The sequence below is a fragment of the Physcomitrium patens genome, chromosome 13 (assembly GCF_059467195.1).
Source record: "Physcomitrium patens ecotype Gransden chromosome 13, ASM5946719v1, whole genome shotgun sequence".
NCBI classification, from domain to species: domain Eukaryota; kingdom Viridiplantae; phylum Streptophyta; class Bryopsida; order Funariales; family Funariaceae; genus Physcomitrium; species Physcomitrium patens.
The window spans coordinates 14,160,555-14,182,866 of record NC_143422.1 but is presented as its reverse complement, the minus strand read 5'-3'; the positions used below and the strand labels follow the sequence as shown (position 1 = coordinate 14,182,866).

Here is a 22,312-nt window from a genome sequence, read left to right as displayed (position 1 = left end):
GTATCGTCACCCTTCCGATATTTAGTGGGGAAACAAGAGTATAAATTGGGGTGGCGTAGGTTTTTATCCGATAGCAGCGGGCTTGACATCGTGTTTGCGGGGACGTTAGTGATTTGCAGCCGTCCTAGCTCAGTTGGCAGAGCGCAAGGCTCTTAACCTTGTGGTCCAGGGTTCGAGCCCCTGGGGTGGCGCTAAAATCTCCTTTTAAATAGACTCTCGGATTTTTGTTGCACTCCCCGCTTTCTGTTTTCGACACTCCGATTGGGGACAAGCCTGCCACAGTGAAGGACGTTGCAGCCTGGACGTGCTCAAACCCCGCCACGAGTCGTTTTCAACGATATATTGCTAGTTGACAAAGCTTCATACCAAAAGAGAAAACAGTCGCCTCCTGCGAAAAAAAGTGGACTGTGTTGATTTATGCTTGTTTGACGATTAAGTAGAAAACGCTGCATTGTTATCGCCCTTCATTCGATTTGATTTCCATTGATACATTACTTTATAAATATCATTATTATTAAGTAGATGGTCCACAACAGGACAACTTTGGATATTCGATGGACGAATCAATCAACAATTGAAAGAAACAATGAAAGGAAGAAATGATGATGGATGTACGGATGGAAGGAATGAATGAATGTATGGATAGATGGTTGGATGGGTGTTTTTTCTTTTGTTATCTTTTAGACTATAATTGGTGTAATGGTGTTGGGTTTGTAATGAGGACCAATGAAATCAAAACTACAAAGTTATTTTTTGGAAGGGATGATTCACAGCAAGACTCAAAGTTAGTCATTACAGAATTTAAGAGTAGATTTTTGAGTCCTAAAATTTATTTATGGCCATTTTTTTAATTTTTTAATTTTTTTATGAGTATTTTATCATCTAAACGCAATAATAAAAATAAATCTATTTCACTAAGTAAAAACTTTTTTTCTATTACACGTCCAAATATACTTGAACAATCTCTTTTATGAAATTAGAATTTAACTTTATTGGTTCTGGTCAATTCAAAAACTAAAACAGTAAATAAAAATCATATTCGGAAGTACTATAAGTGTAGGAATAATTTAAATTCAATTTTTTTTGAGAAATTTAATTAATTTTAAAAAATAAAAGTTTTTCTTCTTAATTACTTTTAGCATTGTTTTTTTGGCATGAAAACACATATTATCTTTGTTCACTTTTAGATTTAAGTATATGACTGAAAATTATAGAGCATTGAATATATACAAAAATATAAGTTTTTTCTACAACTACATAAACTTTTTAAAGTCTCTACTATAAAATTTTAATGATTTTACTATGTGTATCTCATCTTGTCTTCTCAATATTATTTATGAACTAAATATATAGTATGGATATTTAATTCCAAATCAGAAAAGTTCGTCTTTTTTTCTTTTTATTTCACAAAACATCTTCGCATAAATTATTTCTAGTACAACCTAAACAAAATAATGCACGAAACAATGCATTTTTTGGAACGGCTCTCCCTCATGCCCACCATGAAAATATGGGCTTCGAGGGCGAAGCAGACGACGAGGAGCGTACCCCGCATGGCTGCAACAGCAAATCGTAAATTATGAGTTCCAGTTTTGATTTGTGGAGAAGGATTCGAAACTGGGCGAAGTTCCAAACGTGGTGAGGACGAAGGTTCCAGAAGGAAAACAGAGAGCAAGCCAAGGAAAGGCGAGGAAAGTAAAACAACACAAAGTAAGAACTGGGCTCACACTAGGGATGAGAGTATGCTGGTCAAAAAGCAGAAACAATGACGGCAGGTGTATCGACATCTACTGTAGCAACGTGAGCGGGCTCATTCGAGCTGGTACGGCGGATGTGCTCGTTAGATCAGCATTGAAACCATGCGTTGCACGAGCTGAATGTTGTGAATTGAATATCGTTAATTGCTATGTGAGTTGACTACCCTCTGAGCCCTTGATGTGAACGCTGCTAGTTACTCTCCAGAGCCTCGATAGGATTTGTACGAGTGCCCAATACAGGCAGAATACGCCATCGGAGGTGAATCCGTTCATGGTTTGGAGAACCTCGGATTATGTTCGACATTTGTTGTCTGATTCCATTAACTTAACAATAGTTTTAAACCAACAGGATCTAGACAATAGGAAGACTTTGACCAACAAGGCCCATGGTAAGTTGGGAGATATTTGACTCATCTAACGTATTATGTAAGTCTTTAAACTATCATATCTATTTTAATTATTTACGTAAAAATTCAAAGCTTGCTATTCTCTTGGATACAATTTGCTATGAAGAATAATCTACTTTGTTATTGCTCTTCTATCTTGGAAATGTTATTGGTTTTTAATACATTAGCCGTACAACTCAAAGTAAGGTCAACACTGCTACAATTGTACTTTTATTAGAATGACCTACATAGAACTAGACCATAATGGAAGAGCTTTATAATGAACTCATAGAGACAATTATAGTCAAAGCATACCATAAAATACTTCTCTTAAATACCTTAGTAAGAAGCCAAAACACACAGAAATGACACAACATTTGTTCTTATGATGATCTATGAGCATAGTTGAATGAAGCTTCCTCTTTTATACTTCCTTTTTAACTTTCTTGCTTATCTTGTAATATCTTAAATCATATATACACATACAATCCAATGTTAAGAAATAATATTCTAAATTACTACTTTTTGATTCAACCTCATCAATATTAGATACAATATCCAAAATCCTTATGATTGGTTAATCCAAACACTTGAATACTTAGACATTTGATTTTATCATTATTTTTTAAAAAAAGATTGTGAATAGCATCAATGGATATTAATTGGTGGAAATGTTAAAAATATGATTTAAAGCTGTTTTAATATAAAATATTAAAATTAAAAAGTCCATTCAATTAATTGATTATTTAATAAAAATTAAAATATTTTAATAAGTTAAAAGATTTTTATTAATTTTTTTTATAAATATAAAGTTTTAATAAGTCTTAGAGGCAATTATCTTAATTAATGTAATATTTTTTAAATTATAAAGTAAGTATTTAATTATTGAAACTAATGTCTATATTAGCCTTCTATCTACATGTATTATTCATTTAAAACCTATAAATATTAGTAGGTAGAAATAACATATGAAAGAACCTCATGTCTTTTTAGGTATTTAGGCAGATACCTAAATACTTAATATCTAAAAAGCCATATCTCATACCTCATAGCTTTGAAATAATAATATCATTATACAAATATTACATATATTTTTAGAATTTATTTAGAATCTTTGAGAAAAATATAATATATATTTTAAAATTATAATAAAAATAAATTTATTATCTTAGAAGACCATTATGAAGAATTTTAGAAATATTTGAAGATCTTACAAGCTTCTAATATTAATTGGATGTTATGGAATATAATTGTGAAGCCAATAATAGAAGATAGGAAGATTAATAGTTAATTGTTAGGGACATATTCCTTAGAACTTTCTAGAGAGAAGTTTCTAGAACCTTTTAGAAAACAAGCTTCTGGAACCTTCTAGAAGAGAAGCCTCTGGAACCTTTTAGAGAGAAGTTTCTAGAAGCTTCTAGAAAGGAAGTCTCTGGAACCTTCTAGAAGAGAAGTTTCTAGAAGCTTCTAGAAAGGAATCCCCTGGAACTTTCTAGAAGCTTCCTAGTTAATAGAAGTAGCTCGAGAAGTTTCTAGAACCTTCTAGAAAGGAAGCCTCTGGAACCTTTTAGAAGCTTCCTAGTTAATAGAAGTAGCTCGAGAAGCTTCCTAAGTAGGAGTATATATAAGGATCGAGGCTGAAGAGTTCTTCAGTCTCGACAACACATCTCTTGGAGTTCTAGCTCACCTTTCTGGTGTTGTTCTTGTACTCATCTGTTTAATCTAGTTCTGCCACTTCTTCTTGAATTTCTTGTTAGATTTCAAGTCTGTATTATGTGTCCGTGACAGTTTGTCGAGACAACACTAACTTGAGATATCAGAGCTAGTTCTTTCTTAGTAGAGTGTGGATTACCCCTCTACTTGAAGGTATACTAGCATTTTTTAGAGGTTGCGGATTACCCTCCTCTAAACTGATACTTTTTCTGTTACAATATTGGAGTCTTATTCTTCTTGGAGAAAGTGGATTACCCCTCTTCTTGAAATTCTTAAGGCATTTTATAGGTTGTGGATTACCCTCCTATAAACCAATATTGCCTCTTATAGGGTCATTTTTGTCCTTCTTTTAGAATGGCTGGAGGTCAAGACATTAGTATGACAGAAAGTTTGGAGTCTAAGTTAGATGCTATTATGAATGCCCTCGCTACGTTATCACAGAGAACTGCAGAGATTGAAGGAGTGGTGGCAAGGCTTCATAATGATGGAGTATCTGGGATAGCACAATCTAAACTACACCAGCCTCAAATTTCGGCACTTGGAGAAACAACTTTATCTCAGGTTCGACAAGAACCACTAGTTCTACAACATAAAGAGCCTTGAGTTAGCCTTCCAGATAAGTTTGATGGAATACGTTCCAAGTTTCGAGGATTCGTCAATCAAATCAGGTTGATAACAGTTTTATAGCCCGAATGATATCCAACGGAGGAGTCACGTGTTGGGCTTGTTGGAACCTTACTTACGGGACAAGCTCTATCATGGTTTGCTCCTTTGTTTGAGAAACGATCATCCATATTAAACAACTTCGAAACCTTTTTGGAAGTACTTGCGGAAGCATTTGGTGAACACGATAAGGTTCGATGGACTACAACAAAGATCCGATCGCTACGACAAGAGATGCGTTCTACATCAGTCTATGCTTCGGATTTTAGGCAATTAGTATGCGACATCAATTGGAATGAAGAAGCGTTGATGAGTCAATTCTATTGGGGTTTAAGAGATGATGTGAAGGATTTGCTGTTAACTCTTCCTGATCCACGAACGCTCAATGAAGCCATTAGCCAAGCTGTGAAGTGCGATAATTGCCTATTCCAACGTCACCAAGACCAACGCTCAAGACAACATACAATTCGCCATGCTCCAACTATGTCGGCAAGCGGTGTGAATTTGCATTCAGAGGTGGAAGACATGCAAATTGATGCGGTACGTTGTCGTGTTGTAATACGAGTATACAGTGAAAATAAAAAGAAAGGGGAATTTTATTAATATTCAGTTATCTCGAATATTGGGAGAATCGACCAACTCCTGTACAAATACTGAGTGGCCAGGTTTAGTCACCCCGTTACAGTCATTCGGGGCATACTGAAATGCTCCATTCAATTCCAATAACAGGAGTCAACAGGAAGAGAAGGACCAATTCACACGACGGGTTCGAAGAGCCAATTGGATCCAATTTTGAGAATCCAATCCGGGTCCTCTTACCCAATATGAGACCTGAATTGGCCGGGCAACCCAATGCAGACCCAATTACGGGAACATCTAGGTTATTACGGGCATTTTACCCAATATGGGACCTGAATTGGTTGGGCGACTCAATGTGGTCCCGATTACGGGGTTTCGATTCTGTTTCGGGCTGTCCTGTTCTCTGTGCCGTTTCAGGGAACGTTGTTTTCGGTAAATGGATTTCTTAAAGGTAAAAACGGAGGAGAAAGCTTTGACAGCGAGAGCCAATTTTGGATCCAAGCTTGACGGTGGGAGCCAATTCCGGATCTAAGACGGAAGATTGAAGAAATTCAGAGGATAAGGTTAGGGGGGATATAGTTTTGAAGAGGGTTTTTTTTTTTTTTTTTTTTTTTTTTTTCTCTCGGAATCGGGGGAAGCTAGTTTTCAAGCTTTTGCAAGGTTATTAGTTCGGTTTTCATTGGAGGTTTTTGAAGATCAAAGGGATTAGAGAGAGAGGAGCTTCATGCTTCGGGTCGGGGAAGGAAAGATAGAGAATTTGGATTTTTCTTCTTCGTAGAGTTTTGGGAAGATTGAGGCAATCGCTGCTGAAGTCAGTATTGTAATGGTGAATCACGATTTTTAATGAAGTGGGTTTGAATACTCTTGACTGTTTTATGAAATCGAGTTACGTCTGTGATTGAAGGATTAAAAGGGCATCTATAGGATTGAGTATGCGGAGTAAATGAAATTTATTGGGTTAATCTAACAAGACAGTCAGTGGATACAAGATCGTAAGTACAAAGCGGTATTGAAGATTAACAGTTTGGGTTGTTCGGGGTTCTCTGTAACGTCTAGAGACCTACCGGTTGGGGCAAAAAGGACTTCGACAAGCAGTCAAAGAGCATCCGTATAGATTTACGGTACATTGTTGCAGTCGTTTATATTCCAGCAGTCAAAATTGATAGACTGCTTGACTATCAACGAATCTCCATACTACCTTCTATAGTCAAACGCCCAGCGCGTTCTCGAGCAGGAAAGCATGTAATACGACAAAAGTGGTGAACCTGACGTGAAAGCTTGAGGTAGAAGGTATTGGATTTTGGTTGATTTTATCTTTATTTATATGGAAAACGAAAATAAAAATTTTGAAGGATTTTTGGGAGGAGTTTCTGGTGGGAAGTCTTCTAAAGGACAAGGTATGCACATGGATCCGTCTATTGCTAGTTTGTTTCAAGCCTTCTCATTGTCAATGCAGCAACAGCAAAGCAATGATCGAAAGGAAGCTTTGGCAACCAAAGCATTGCAAGCAGTGGTCAATAAAATTGATCAATTTGATGGGAGGAATATTTCAAGGTATTTAAGATGTTATGTTCGTGAAATGGAATTAAATCGGGTTTCTGAGAAGAAAATGGTTTTACTATTTGGACTTGCCACGATACCAAAGATAAGAGACCACATTACATCGATTACGGATTGTTATGGGAATTCATGGGAGGATTTTTCACATGCATTGAAAGACGAATATTTCTTGGAGGATGCTGATCGCGTTACTAAAAAGCTGTTTCTGGGATGGATTGAACGGCCCAATAAGAATTTGCAAGCAACAGAGCTACAAAGAGAATTTGAGAGGGAGTACTCTCAATTATCGAAGGTAGAAAAATTGACATTGGAGCCGAACAAAGTTGATCTATTTCTTCAAGCTGCTGATGGAGAATCGCAAGAGAAATTAGAACCCCTTCTTGAAGACAAAGAAGAAGATGAAGGATTGACAACGAAGTGGAAGAACGTTGAAGATGCAGTGGAGTTGCTTACAAAAAAAGAAAGGAGGAAGGATAGGAGCAATATTCCGAAAACAGTACAAGCACCCAAAGCTCCAGTACGTACAACACCACCAACAATGCCTACAGTTCAACCTTCGACATCCTTGTCAAAGAAAGCAGATATGGGTATGGAAGAAATTATACGAGGAATGCGAGATCTTCAAATCAAATTGGCAAGACTTGAAGAGAATACTTCTATAAACAATTCGAAGAATGTTTCAAAATAAGGATATGTACAAAGATGCATTTGGTGTGATGATGCTTCACACACTAGAAAAGATTGTAATGAATTTAATAATATGATACGGCAGGAAATTATTTACTGGAAAGATGGGAAGATAGCATTGAAAGATAGGGAGGATCTTCTTCAAACCAATTTTGGCAAGGGAGGAATGAGAGCATTGGTTCAAGATTACTTAAAGGAGCATGAAACAGTAGCACGAGAAAGTGCAAGTTATGGTGCTAGAGTAGATGATGAAATTGGTGGAAGTACAGAAACTAGTGAGTTTTGGGCTTCTGCCGTTTCTACAATGCAAGAAGGGAAATTACCTCGAGAAGCGTTATTGAGAACTGCAGCTACAATATGAGGTAGAACAGGTTGGGAGGATCCTGTTTAGTCTCTTTCAGTTCATGCATATATTGCTAAGAGCCAACATGAAGCTTTGATGGAAGAAAAGAGACGAGGAAATTTTGATGATACTAGAGAAGGAAATTCTTTTAAGAGGCAAACTCGAGGAGACAAGGCTCGGGAGGCAGCTTCATAAGAATTGCCTGTAAAGGATACCTCAGCATCATTGGGAGAAAAAACAACGCAGACAAAAGATAAGGGCAAATCAATTGCTTATAAGCTACTTTCTGACATTGAAGCGGCAACAAATTTGAAAGGGGTGTTGGAAGAACGTATATTAAATGCTAAGGTGGAATTCACATTGAAAGAAGTCTTGGAAATTGCAAAGAAGGAGTTTCATGATGTTATCATTGACAGCATTAAGCGAAAGAGGCAATTAATGGGCGAAATTGGAATGAGTCATGCTATTGATGCAAGAATATGTAGAGATGAAGAAGAGGTTGATATTGGTTACAAGCAACCAACAAATGAAAAGAATGGGTATAATCAGCGAGTACGTTTCGAAGATTCTAGTGACAAGGAAATGAAAACTTTGAGCCATTATACTCGAAAGCATTGGGCAAGGGCAACTACTGAGGTATTGGTGAAGGTAGGAGATATAGATGAACCAATAGTTGCTTTGGTCGACCATGGTTCTGAAATAAATCTCATGTCTAAAGATCTTTATAAGAAGCAAAAATGGCCAATTGATATGGAACATGGATGGGCAATACGAGCAGCTAATAACACACGGGGCGAATTATATGGAGCTTGTCCAAATGTCAAAATTCGGATTGGGGATGTTGCGACGGAGCAACATTTCTTCGTTCAAGATACAACGTCTTATCCGTTGATATTAGGACAACCTTATATCACGACAACACGGATGGGAACAAAAGTACTTGACGATGGTTCTACTTATGCAAAGATACGGAGCAAAGATGGGAGGAAAGCTGTACAATTTCTAACAGTACCTCCTAACCATGAACGGAATCGAGATAGGTTGAGGGAGAAACCATTGCCAAAGATTGTTGAAGGATTTAAGGATTTTAAGGAGGTACCACTATAAAGCGAGATTATGGAGGTACAAAAGAGGAGGTACTCTCATGAGATGAAGGTGTCTTTGATGCGAGTTTTATTAGTATATTGGAGAATGGAAATATTATGTATAAGAAAGTTGATGATTTTAAAAGAAAAGAAAGAAAAAGATTATATAATATTGAAGGACAATTACGCAAGATAGGTACATTGCAAGATGATGAGAGGATTTTGGGTGTTTATGAAGAAAATGGACTGGAAGATTCATTGGAATTGATTACATCTATTGGGCTAGGGGATAATGATAAGATTGTTGAGATTCATTTGAGAGAGGTTTATACCATGCTTGAATCTTTTCAAGCACCAGAAGTCACAGTAGAGTCGAGATATAAAATGGCAGATAAGAAGGTGAAGCCTGTTGCCAGACCATTATCAGAGGATTCTAAAGAACAAATGGGAGAAGCATCAAAAGAAGCAAGTTTAAGAGATCCAATGAGTATTGGACATCAGTTTACTGAAGAGACTTTTGAAGAATTGAAGATTGGTTCTGATGGTTCTTTATTTCCGAAGGAAATTACTTGCTTCAAAAAGATGTTGGCTAAACAAGGTAGATCGTTTGCCTTCGAATCTCATGAAATTGGGTTTGTGGATCCAAATATTATAACACCTATGGTTATCTTCACTGTATCGCATGTACCTTGGAATCTAAGACCGATTCCAGTACCGAGGGCACATTTACCTAAATTGGTGGAACTATTGAAAGAAAAGATAAAGATGAAAATATTGGAACCTTCATTTGCACTGTATTCTAGTCGATGGTTTACGGTACCTAAGAAGAATGGATCACTACGGTTTATTTAAGATATGCAGCTGATGAATGCTGTAACTGTCAGGAATGCAGGAATTGGACCTATTGTGGATGAATTTGCTGAGGCGTTTGCTGGAAGGACGATCTATTCAATGGGTGATTTGTATTCAGGTTATGATCAATTTCAACTTGCCGAAGGAAGTAGAGATATGACAACGATGAGGACACCACTTGGATTGGTTACAATGTGCACTCTTCCTCAAGGCGCGACCAACTTAGTTGCGCATATGATGAATGGGATGAATAAGGTATTGAGAGATTTTATTCTGGAAAAGACTATGCCTTTTCTGGATGATGTTCCTATAAAAGGGTGCAGAGAAGGAGACAAGGATGAAACTTTAGATACGAGGGGGTGTTGCAGATATGTTGTTGATCATATACAAGATTGTGAAAAGATTTTAACTCGGCTTGGAGAAGTTCATCTTACATTATCGGGTATGAAGTCCGTATTTGGAGTACGAGAGGTTGTAATTGTTGGACATTTATGTGGATCTTACGGAAGAAAACCAGATCCGACTAAAGTTGATGCAATTGGAAGGATGAAAGAGGATTGTGATTCTTTAACAGAGGTTCGCAGGTTTTTGGGTGCATGTGTATTTTATCGAATCTGGATCCCTCATTTTGCTCACATAGCGGATCCATTATATGAACTGTTACGCAAGGGTTACCGATTTAAATGGGAAGAAAGGCATATTCAGGCAATGCAAAGATTGAAGAATTTATTGATGTCACCTCCAATATTGAGGAAGGTTGATTATAAGTGCAATAGACCAGTGATTCTTACTGTGGACGCTAGTCCAATTGCCATTGGATGGGCTGTGGGTCAAGATGATTCAAATGGGAGTAGATTTGTAGTTCGATTTGGGAATAAAGTTTTAAGTATTCGTCAGCGTGCATATTCGCAAGTCAAAAGAGAACTTTGGGGAGTCGTTTCGGCTATGAAAGCTGAAAAGGACTATTTGATTGGGGCAGTAGTAGTAATTGAAACAGATTGCTTACTATTGCTTGGAATGATTATTAACTGTTCAACGCCAGATATTGCAATGTTGAGATGGATTGCTTATATTAAGTCACTAAATCCAGAATTTAAGCATATCACTGGGAAGGACAATTTAGTAGCAGACATGCTATCTCGAGCAAGATACGAGAGGGAGGACGAAATGGTTGAAGACATTGATGATGTCGGATTGAAATTCTATTCAATATCAAATCTCAACAGAGAAGACAAGCTATTTCTTGAAGAATCTTATGAAGGAGAATTATTGGATATTGGTCATTATTTGAATACCTTGACTAAGCAGGGGAATTGGTCTACAGAAAAATTCAAACAAATAAGAATAAAAGCATATGGATTTTTACTTCGAGATGGATTCTTATGGAAGAGACCAAAGAAAGGAATTGGAATGCCACAACGAGTGATAGGCAAAAAAGAAGAAAAACAAAAATTATTAAAGGAGTTTCATGATAGTTTATGGGCGGGGCATAGAAGAATCTGGGCTACTTTTGCTAAACTCAAGGAACGATATTGGTGGAAAAATATGTATCGAGATGTGCTCTCATTTGTAGAGTCATGTGAAATCTGTCAATCGTATTCTAATATCCGACATCGAGATGGTCTTCATCCTACGTATCCTCTGGCTATTCATTTTAAATGGGTTGTTGATTTGGTTATTATGCCGGTTGGGTTATGGCAGATGAGATATTTGGTTTTAGCTCGTGAAGATTTATCAAATCAAGTAGAAGGAAGAGCATTGAGGACAAAATCTACAGAGGGGATTTGTAGGTTTTTGCTTGAAGAGGTCATTTGCCGTTACGAGTGCGTAGAAAAAATCACTGCAGATCGTGGAGAATTAAATGCACAAGAAGCTCATAAGTTCTTTAAAAGATGTGGAGTTAAACTATCACTGACTACTGGTTATAATCCAGAAGGGAATGCAAAAAGCGAACGTGGTCACCCACCGATTGTGAAAGCATTGGTTAAAGCTTGTAATGGGAAAGTTAAAGAGTGGCCACGGCTTTTGTCATTTGCATTATGGATTGATCGAACAATACATAGCTCGGTGACAGGATATATGCTAGTAGAACTTATGACAGGTCAAAAACCAATTATGCCGATTGAAGAAAAGGTACTTACTTGGAGTATGCTACCATGGGAAGATGGATTGACAAGAGAAGAACTTCTGGCTATTAGGATTCGACAATTGGAGCAAAGAACGGAAGATGTCCAAATAGCATTAGAAAGGTTAAAAAGAGCAAGGTTACAAAACAAGGCGCAATTCGATAAGCAACATCGATTGAGACCAAAAGTAATCGAGGAAGGTGACTGGGTACTTGTTTATGACAATAGTCTGGATAATCAACATAGTACTTTGTGGAAATTCTCAAAACGTTGGTTTGGACTATATGTAGTAACAACTGTTCATGATAATGCGACTTACTCATTACGGGAGTTAGATGGTACAAAATTGAAAATACCAATTGCAGAGAAGCGAGTAAAAATATTTAAACGAAGACACGCATAGATGAATATGGAAGACCTTAATGAAGGTATAGAGATTCCGCAGCAAGAAGATGAAAGTGATTTGGATAATGAAGGTGACGAAGACGAACTGGACAAAGACGTAGAGGATATATTCTGAATCAAACAGCAATTGGGTAAATTGGTGCATACCGGAGGATGCACAGGTTCAGAGGGGGTGGATGTCGTGTTGTAACACGAGTATACAGTGAAAATAAAAAGAAAGGGGAATTTTATTAATATTCAGTTATCTCGAACATTGGGAGCATCGACCAACTCCTGTATAAATACTGAGTGGCCAGGTTCAGTCACCCCGTTACAGTCAGCCGGGGCATACTGAAATGCTCCATTCAATTCCAATAACGGGAGTCAACAGGAAGAGAAGGACCAATTCACACGACGGGTTCGAAGAGCCAATTGGATCCAATTTTGAGAATCCAATCCGGGTCCTCTTATCCAATATGAGACCTGAATTGGCCGGACAACCCAATGCAGACCCAATTACGGGAACATCCAGCATATTACGGGCATCTTACTCAATATGGGACCTGAATTGGTCGGGCGACTCAATGTGGTTCCGATTACGGGGTTTCGATTCTGTTTCGGACTGTCCTGTTCTCTGTGCCGTTTCAGGGAACGTTGTTTTCGGTAAATGGATTTCTTAAAGGTCAAAATGGAGGAGAAAGCTCTAACAATGAGAGCCAATTTTGGATCCAAGCTTGACGGTGGGAGCCAATTCCGGATCTAAGACGGAAGATTGAAGAAATTCAGAGGATAAGGTTAGAGGGGATATAGTTTTGAAGAGGGTTTTTTTTTTTTTTTTTTTTTTTTTTTTTTCTCTGGGAATCGGGGGAAGCTAGTTTTCAAGCTTTTGCAAGGTTATTAGTTCGGTTTTCATTGGAGGTTTTTGAAGATCAAAGGGATTAGAGAGAAAGGAGCTTCATGCTTCGGGTCGGGGAAGGAAAGATAGAGAATTTGGATTTTTCTTCTTCGTAGAGTTTTGGGAAGGCTGAGGCAATCGCTGCTGAAGTCAGTATTGTAATGGTGAATCGAGATTTTTAATGAAGTGGGTTTGAATACTCTTGACTGTTTTATGAAATCGAGTTACGTCTGTGATTGAAGGATTAAAAGGGCGTCTATAGGATTGAGTATGCGGAGTGAATGAAATTTATTGAGTTAATCTAACAAGACAGTCGGTGGATACAAGATTGTAAGTACAAAGCGGTATTGAAGATTAACAGTTTGGGTTGTTCGGGGTTCTCTGTAACGTCTAGAGACTTACCGGTTGTCGCAAAAAGGACTTCGACAAGCAGTCGAAGAGCATCCGTATAGATTTACGGTACATTGTTGCAGACATTTATATTCCAGTAGTCAAAATTGATAGACTGCTTGACTATCGATGAATCTCCATACTACCTTCTACAACCAGACGCCCGGCGCGTTCTCGAGCAGGAAAGCACGTAATACGACACCGTATCAAATCTCTTACTATAGAAGAAAAAAAAGCGACGTATGGAGGGAAATTTATGCTTGTATTGCGGTGGAGAAGGCCACAAAGTCGGAAACTGCCCCAAAAAGCAAAATCGAGGCATAGTCAAGACTAGGGGAGTATTTGTTCAGGAAAATGAGGATGCCCAGCCACAATAGGAACCGTGCGGCTGGACAATGAAATATCCCAACAACAATCAGGTTCCTTTCTTTCTGCCCAACCTACACTTTGTTTTACAATCCTTCTGTTTATCGGCCTTCAAAAACTAAGAACCTTAGCACTACTAGACTCAGGAGCATCTGCTTGTTTTTTAGACGAAGAATTTGCAAAGCGTCATAAGATCCTTTTAGTACAAAAATCAAAACCTGTTCATGTTGAGGTCATAGATGGGTAACCTTTATTGTCTAGTAGCATCATCCATGAATCAAAACCTATAGAAGTAACGTTTAAAGACCATAGTAGTCATATTATTTTTAATATTATTAGAACCCCATCAAATCCTATTATTCTTGGTCTTTCTTGGTTGGAAAAACATAATCCATTGATAGATTGGAGGTTGCGGAAGATGACTTTTCCCACAAAACCACCCAAGAAAAAACCTAGTAAAAAACCTCGAAAAAAAAAATCCTTATTCATTGGAGCAAGAGCGTTTATAAGATCATCTAAGGAAGGCACTCCATTTGTCATTTATGCGGCTCCAAGTACCAAGGAGAAGATCTCAACAGCAAGTATACCGGAGCAATATAAAGATTTTGAAGAGGTGTTTCAAAAGAAGAATGCCGACATACTACCGGAACATCGACCATATGATTGTGCCATAGACTTGCAAGAAGGAGCACAACCACCTTTTGGCCCAATCTACAATCTATCGCAAACGGAGTTGGTAGAGTTACGAAAGTACATCGATGAGAATCTAGCCAAGAACTTCATTCGTCATTCAAAATCATCAACTGGAGCACCCATCTTATTTGTGAAGAAGAAAGATGGATCATTACGGATGTGTGTGGACTATCAAGGCCTCAACAAGGTAACAAAGAAAAATCGTTACCCATTACCCTTGATTTCTAGTCTCTTAGAACAACTTGGACGTGCAAAGATCTTTACAAAAATTGATCTAAGGGGAGCTTATAATCTCGTACGAATCAAGGAAGGAGATGAGTGGAAGACAGCATTCCATACAAGGTATGGTCATTTCGAATATAATGTCATGCCTTTTGATCTTACCAATGCTCGAGCGGTTTTCCAACATATGATGAATGACATCTTTTGAGAACACCTCGACGATTTTGTTGTCATCTACTTGGACGATATTCTAATATTCTCTAAAAACGAGGAAGAGCATGAGGAGCATATTCGTTTGGTCTTGGAGAAACTACGCAAGCGAGGACTATATGCCAAATTAGAAAAGTGTTTATTTCACCAGACGGAGATGGAATTTTTGGGGTTCATTGCGACTACAGAAGGTTTGAAGATGGACCCCAAGAAAGTAGAAGCAATCATGTCTTGGGAGGTTCCGAAGACGGTTAGGGACGTACAATGATTTCTTGGTTTTGCTAACTTCTATCGGATCTTCATCAAGAATTATTCTCAAGTTGCTGCTCCTTTCACTCGATTAACATGCAAGGATAAGTTGGAATGGGGACCTTTGGCGAAGAAGGCGTTTCAAGATTTGAAGACAGCATTTACTACAGCTCCAATTTTGGTACATCTAGACTTCACAAAGGCCTTTTATTTAGAAATTGATGCTTCAGATTTTGCTTTGGGAGCTGTGCTTTCACAAATGAGTGAAGATAAGAAGCTCCATCCAGTTGCATTCTATTCTCGGAAGTTCTCTACTATTGAAATCAATTATGAGATCCACGATAAGGAACTTCTTGCTATAGTGGATTCTTTCGAAGAATGGCGTCACTTTCTTGAAGGAGCTGCACATCCAGTAACCGTATATACGGATCATAAGAATTTGGAGTATTTCATGACGGCTCAAGTTTTAAATTGGCGTCAAGCTTGGTGGAATATGTCGCTATCTAGATTCGATTTTGTTATCACTTATCGACTTGGAAGGCAGCAAGGACTATCCGATGCTTTATCAAGGAGATCGTATCTTGCACCAAAGGCTAGAGAAGCAACGTTTGATCAACAATGTACAACGTTATTGAAGCCAGAGAGATTTCAACTTTGTGCTACTATTGTATCATTTGATGCTGACTTCCTAAACCAGGTACGTGCTATGACCATTAAAGATTCAGTAGCCATTGATATCAAGCAACGTACCAATGACGACAAGTTCAAGGTGGAGGGAGATCTTTTATACTTTGAAGAGCGATTGTACATTCCAAAAGGACCAGCACGACTCCAAGTTCTTCAATCTTGCCATGATTTTCCAGCTGCAGGACATTTTGGATTCAACAAGACCTTGGAGCTTATTTCCCGAGATTTTTGGTGGCCCCAAATGTAGAAGGATGTGAAAGATTTTGTCCTCTCTTGTGACATCTGTTCAAGATCTAAGAATCCTCGGCATCGCCCTTATAGACTTCTACAGCCATTGCCAATTCTACGTCGACCATGGTCTTCAATTTCTATGGACTTCATCACGGACTTGCCATCATCAAACTCATTTGACAGCATCTTTGTCGTGGTAGATCAGGTTATGAAGATGACACACTTTGTTCCTTGTAAGAAGACATCGTCCAGTGAAGTCATAGCAAGACTCTTTCTCGATAATGTATATCGATATCATGGACTACCAGATGATATCATATCAGATCAAGGTACCCAGTTCGTGTCAAAGTTTTGGAGATCTCTCTTTGGGATATTGAAGGTGGATATCAAGTTTTCTTCAGCTTTTCATCCTCAAACTGATGGCCAAATGGAACGGGTGAACCAAGTCTTGGATCAGTACTTACGATGCAGCATCAACTATCAACAAGACGATTGGACTGCATATCTACCGCTAGTCGAGTTTGCATATAACAACACCCTCCATACGTCGACTCAACAAACACCATTCTTTTCCAACTATGGGTATCATCCGAAGCTTGATTTATTGAGTCCATCAACAAATAACAATCCAGCAGTTGAAGGATTTGCGAAGCAACTATCAGAGCTTCAAACTATGTTGAAGCTTCAATTACAATCCGCTCAAGAATCCTATAAGACGTCTGCAGATAGATTTTGGAATCCAGCACCTACTTTCAAAGTTGGAGACAAAGCCTGGCTTCTTCGACGAAATATCAAGACCAAGCGACCATGTGATAAGTTGGACTATCGAAGATTGGGACCATTTATCATCCAGAAGCAAATTAATCCAGTGGCATACCGGCTGGAGTTACCGACTTCTATGAAGGTACATCCAGTCTTTCATATTTCTCTGTTGGAACCTTATCGAGTGTCATCTTTTCTCGGAATAGTGCAATGTCCGCCACCTAGTATTGAAATCGAGAACAACGAGGAATACGAGGTTGAAAAGGTATTGGATTCACGGCGAAGGTAGAGAAAGTTAGAATATCTTGTTCATTGGTGCGGCTATGACATTAATGAGCGAACTTGGGAGCCAGCTGAAAATCTTGCAAATGCGCCACAAAAGGTACAGGAGTTTCATCAACGACATCCCGTTAAACCTAAATCAATTTGATGATAGCTTCTTTCTGAAGCTTGTTCTCCCAATAATATAAGAAAAGGAGAGAGCACCAGCAAAATTCATAGTTGATGTAGTTATTTTCTTCAAGATAGATCGTAATTTGGTCTTTTCATATGGATAGCCAAGATATAGATACTATGCCAGTCAGAGTATCGCAACCGAGTAGCTCACGAAGGCGACCCCGAGATGAAGAACTACATGTACCACGACGACGATGGAGAATACCGAGTAACCGATCACTAGTGATCATATTTGAGATCAAGCCTGCTTACGATGGTCAACCAAAAGGCGTGTTTGCAGGATAATTTCACAATGAGGATACGGAAGTTCATGCTTGGTCAGAAGTCGAAGGCGTGGGCCACTACCATTGGCTTCAAGGGTCGATGAACTACTTGCCTCGTGAACAACAGTTGGAGTTCATAGTAGAAGTTATGCGACAGATCTTCATTTTCTTACGTTGGTACTGATCAACAACATTGCTTCTCAGAGACCTCAAAGCTAAAGGAGGGGGTGATGTTAGGGACATATTCCTTAGAACTTTTTAGAGAGAAGTTTCTAGAACCTTCTAGAAAACAAGTCTCTGGAACCTTCTAGAAGAGAAGCCTCTGGAACCTTTTAGAGAGAAGCTTCTAGAAGCTTCTAGAAAGGAAGTCTTTGGAATCTTTTAGAAGAAAAGTTTCTAGAAGCTTCTAGAAAGGAATCTCCTAGAACTTTCTAGAAGCTTTCTAGTTAATAGAAGTAGCTCGAGAAGTTTCTAGAACCTTCTAGAAAAGAAGCCTCTAGAACCTTCTAGAAGCTTCCTAGTTAATAGAAGTAGCTCGAGAAGCTTCCTTAGTAGGAGTATATATAGGGATCGAGGCTGAAGAGTTCTTCAGTCTCGACAACACATCTCTTGGAGTTCTAGCTCACCTTTCTGGTGTTGTTCTTGTACTCATCTGTTTAATCTAGTTCTGTCACTTCTTCTTGAACTTCTTGTTAGATTTCAAGTCTGTATTTTGTGTCCGTGACATTAATATAGTAGTTATAAGAAGTAAGGTGCATATATCTCATATAAATTGTAGCACCTTAAATATAGGTAGGAGGATAAGATTAAGGCTTAGTAGCCTCTAAAATACATATATATACTACTTATGAAGCTTGATGGAACTTGAATACTTGATTCTTTAAGTAAGTTAACTATTAGATACAACTTATTGACTTAATTTTTTAATTTTTGTTTATTTTTATTTAAATATTTATAATTTACTTATAGATACTTAAATTTATTTATTTATTATTTTATTAGAAAGATAATAAAATTAAATATTTAAATATTTAATTTAAAATTTTAATTTAAAATTTTATTAGATAAATATCTAACAAGCTAATTAAAACTAGTATTTAGAATGTACAATTTTTGATGTTATTTCTTTTTACCTTTTTGTACTTATTCTAATTTCTTTTTTTATTAATTATATCTCTTTATTTATACCAAAAATTACAAAAAATTCTTAATTGAAACCATCTTATAAGTTTAGGTTGAGAGGTGAATTTTGCATTCACATTTGTCTTTACCTATTTTATATCTAAATACAAAATTGTCTTCTCACAATTTATATATAGAGATTTAAATTTTTTTTGTCTTATTATAATTTAGCCATTATGTGAAAGAGAAAAAGAAAGATTGTATTTTAGAAGAACTCAAATAAATATATTTTAGAAAATTATCTTAGAAATATAAATAATAGATAAGGAGGTCATAAAAATTAATAAGTGTTAATGCTTCCTTCTTATAAAAGAGGCTTCTACTTACTTTGTAAGACCATAAATAAGAAAAAATAAAGTAGATTAAAAAAATAAATCATATTTTCATCTTTAAGAAGAAGTTAAAAATAGGTTTTAGTAAAAATTATTCCAAAATACCAAAAATTGATATCTATCAAAGAACAATTGTGAACTTGAGTTAAAATCAGACCCTGCGGTACACAACTACGTACCTAAGGTGATTTTGAGGTTCTTTGGTTGATTGAAAAGTAAGATTTGAGAGGAAAAAAATGAGAGGTTTTTTGAGAGTTAGTTTCATATGATTTAAAGACATATTGAGTTTTTGAGGGCTTTTTAAAATGAGAAGTATATTCAATGGTTATGGATTTTGAGAAATAAAAAGAGGTTTACAATTTTGAATATTGTGTGAGTTTTGTAATACATTTATAAGTAAAAATTTGTGAATTTTTCATTGTAATTGTCTTCAATGTCTTTAAAAAAATTGATGTCAATCAAACAATTAGATTGAAGAATATGAGAGTTTTTTTGAATTAGGGTCTAAGATTTTTGAAGTTTAGAATCAGCAAAGGTTTTGATGAACTTGAAAAATTTGCTAGTTCAATTGAAGAAAAAATTATTGAAAAAAGTTTAGATTTAGAAATCTACATACTAATCAAATTTTGAAGTAATTGAATAGTTTTGTAAGGAAAAATTATTGTTGAAAGATCAACAACTAGATTGGAAAATAAGGGCACATAACATCCAAGTGGTTTAGGAGCTTTTTCTTTTAAATAGTGAGACTATTTTTTAAAAAATTTAGTATACTTATTATTTTCTAGTGGGTTGAAATGTGGATGAAATTTGAGTTGAGATCAATGATTCAATTAGTATTTATTGAGATTTTAAAATAGCTATAGAAATTGATTAAGAATTACTTTGAATTTTCTTGGATTTGTCTAGGATTTGTTTAAGATCTCTTTAGGATTTAATTAGGATATGATTAAGATTTGATTAGGATTTAGAATTCATTTAGTATTTATTTAGAATTATATTAGAATTTGGCTAGGATTGATTTAAGCTTTTATTAAGATTTGATTAAAGTTAGTTTAGAATTATATTAAGATTTAGATAGGATTCATTTAAGATTTTTGCTAACCTTAGATTTACTCTCAAAAATACTTTTAATTTTTTAAAATATTTGAAAATAATTTTACATCGTTTTTAAGGTTTAATTTAAATAAAATATTAAAAAATAAAAATAAAATAGAAAAAGAATAAAATACTTGGTATAAAAAAAATAAAAAAAATAAAAAGACTTAGTATAAAAAAATTGAAGTAAAAGCTAGTGTAAATAGGATTAAAAAAAGAAAGTTTAGTATAAAAATACAAGATAGTTACCTATCCATGTGAAAAAAGATAAGGTGGTTACAACGACCTTAGATAGTTTAGATAGTTATAAATAGAATAGAATTACTAAGTTTATATAGTAATAAAATTTTTATTATTTAAAAAGTATAAATAGCCACATAATTATGTTAAAAATATCCTAATAAAAATCCTAATAAAAAACTTATAATGAATATTCTATCTTGTCTTGTATTTCTAATTTATTAATATATAGCATAAATCTTAAATTATAAACAAACTCAAGTAGAGTTCTATATAGAACCTTAATTTAATTTTAAATATATAAAGCTATAGAGTTATATTCATAGAGTTAAAAAACAAATTATACATAAAACTTCATTAAGTGCAATCTAAAGTTTTAATTCAAGAGTAATGCATCTATGGTTTTTATAATTTGTAATAAAGATCTACTTGGTGATGGTAAAATATTAAAAGATAAAAAAATTAAGAAATTTATTTACGAAATAATTGAAGATAAATTGAGTGAAAAATTGACATAGAAGAATTAGATATTCTCAATCTTAATAGAGTGATTTATAATTAAGATAGAACAAAGAATTATACTTCAAGAGCTACTTAGATATAGTTCTTATGTATTAGCATCAAATGAATATCTTATGATTTTCAAGGCAAGAAAATTAAGGTGTTTAATTTCTACATGTGATATTTCTTTGAGATTTATTGATATTTCTTTAGTATTTTTTTATTATATATATTTCTTTAAGATTGATTTATAATTTCTTAATATTTTTTTTAAAATTTCTTTAAGATGTTTTTAAATTTTAATTAAAGATGGATTAATATTTTAAGACTTATTTAATTTGTTTATAGAATTTTATTAAAGTTGTTAGGACTTTTTGTTAAGGACAAAAACTTGATGAAAGCAAATAAACAAGTAAGATTCTGTCAAAGAAATAGAAAAAGAGAAGTATATATATTAAAAAAAAAACTAAAATGACTATTGCTAAAAAACAAGGAAACTAGAAATTCTTGAAACTAGACTAAAAACAAGAAAGAAGTTGACAAGAATGAAAAAGGCTTCACTCTTACTTCTATATATACTATCTACTTAGGATCTATGTGGTGACATTTTATAGGACCTCCAAAAACGTGTTGACTTTGCATGATATGTATTTTAACTTAAAAGGCAAGTTTTTTTATATAGACTCCACATAATTAACTTGTTTTGTAAGCTATCAACATATGTGGCACATAGTTAGTTTATTGACCAAGTTTCTAACCTATCAATCAACTAAAAATATATATAAAGTCAAAATACCATTTAAGAAGCTTCTAAAATACTTTTCTAGAAGATATTATAAAATTAATCTATTTTTACCTACTTTTACTTATTCATATTACTTAACTAATAATTATAGTAGATATATATCCGTGATATTAGCCTCTCCTTTAAGAATAAGTTCTATAAGAGTAGTGATTACATATTGAGAAATTCTAAAATATGAAAAATTATATTTGCTACATACTCTGATCTTTGTTTCTTTTATAGCAAAGGTTTTCTATCCTTTATCTTAGTTTTGATGGATATCATTGATAAAAAGCTTTGACATTCTTTGCTATATTTATAAGATTTTTTACTGGCTCCCATGTGCATTTGCTAATATCATATCCGCACACATGAATAAGATATTCTAACCTATGTCTATGTCACCTTGAATGTAAGACTTCTTCTACCTTGAATTCTTGATTATTATCCACTTCTATAGGAGATGGTGATATTTGTCTTTTTTTCTAAGATATTAACTGTCTTTCATGGCTTTAAAAGAGATACTTAAAATATGGGATGGATTTTGATAGACTCTGATAGATGTAATCAATAAGCGACTAGATTGACTTCTTCACAAATATAAAATGGTCCAAGTCTA

The 22,312-nt window shown here is 35.4% G+C and overlaps 1 non-coding gene across 1 annotated transcript; it reads left to right on the top strand.

Moving 5' to 3' along the window:
* Positions 1 to 118: 118 nt before the first annotated feature.
* TRNAK-CUU (transfer RNA lysine (anticodon CUU)) lies at positions 119 to 191 on the top strand. Its single transcript has one exon. It is a non-coding gene; the product is annotated as a tRNA-Lys (tRNA).
* Positions 192 to 22,312: the final 22,121 nt, after the last annotated feature.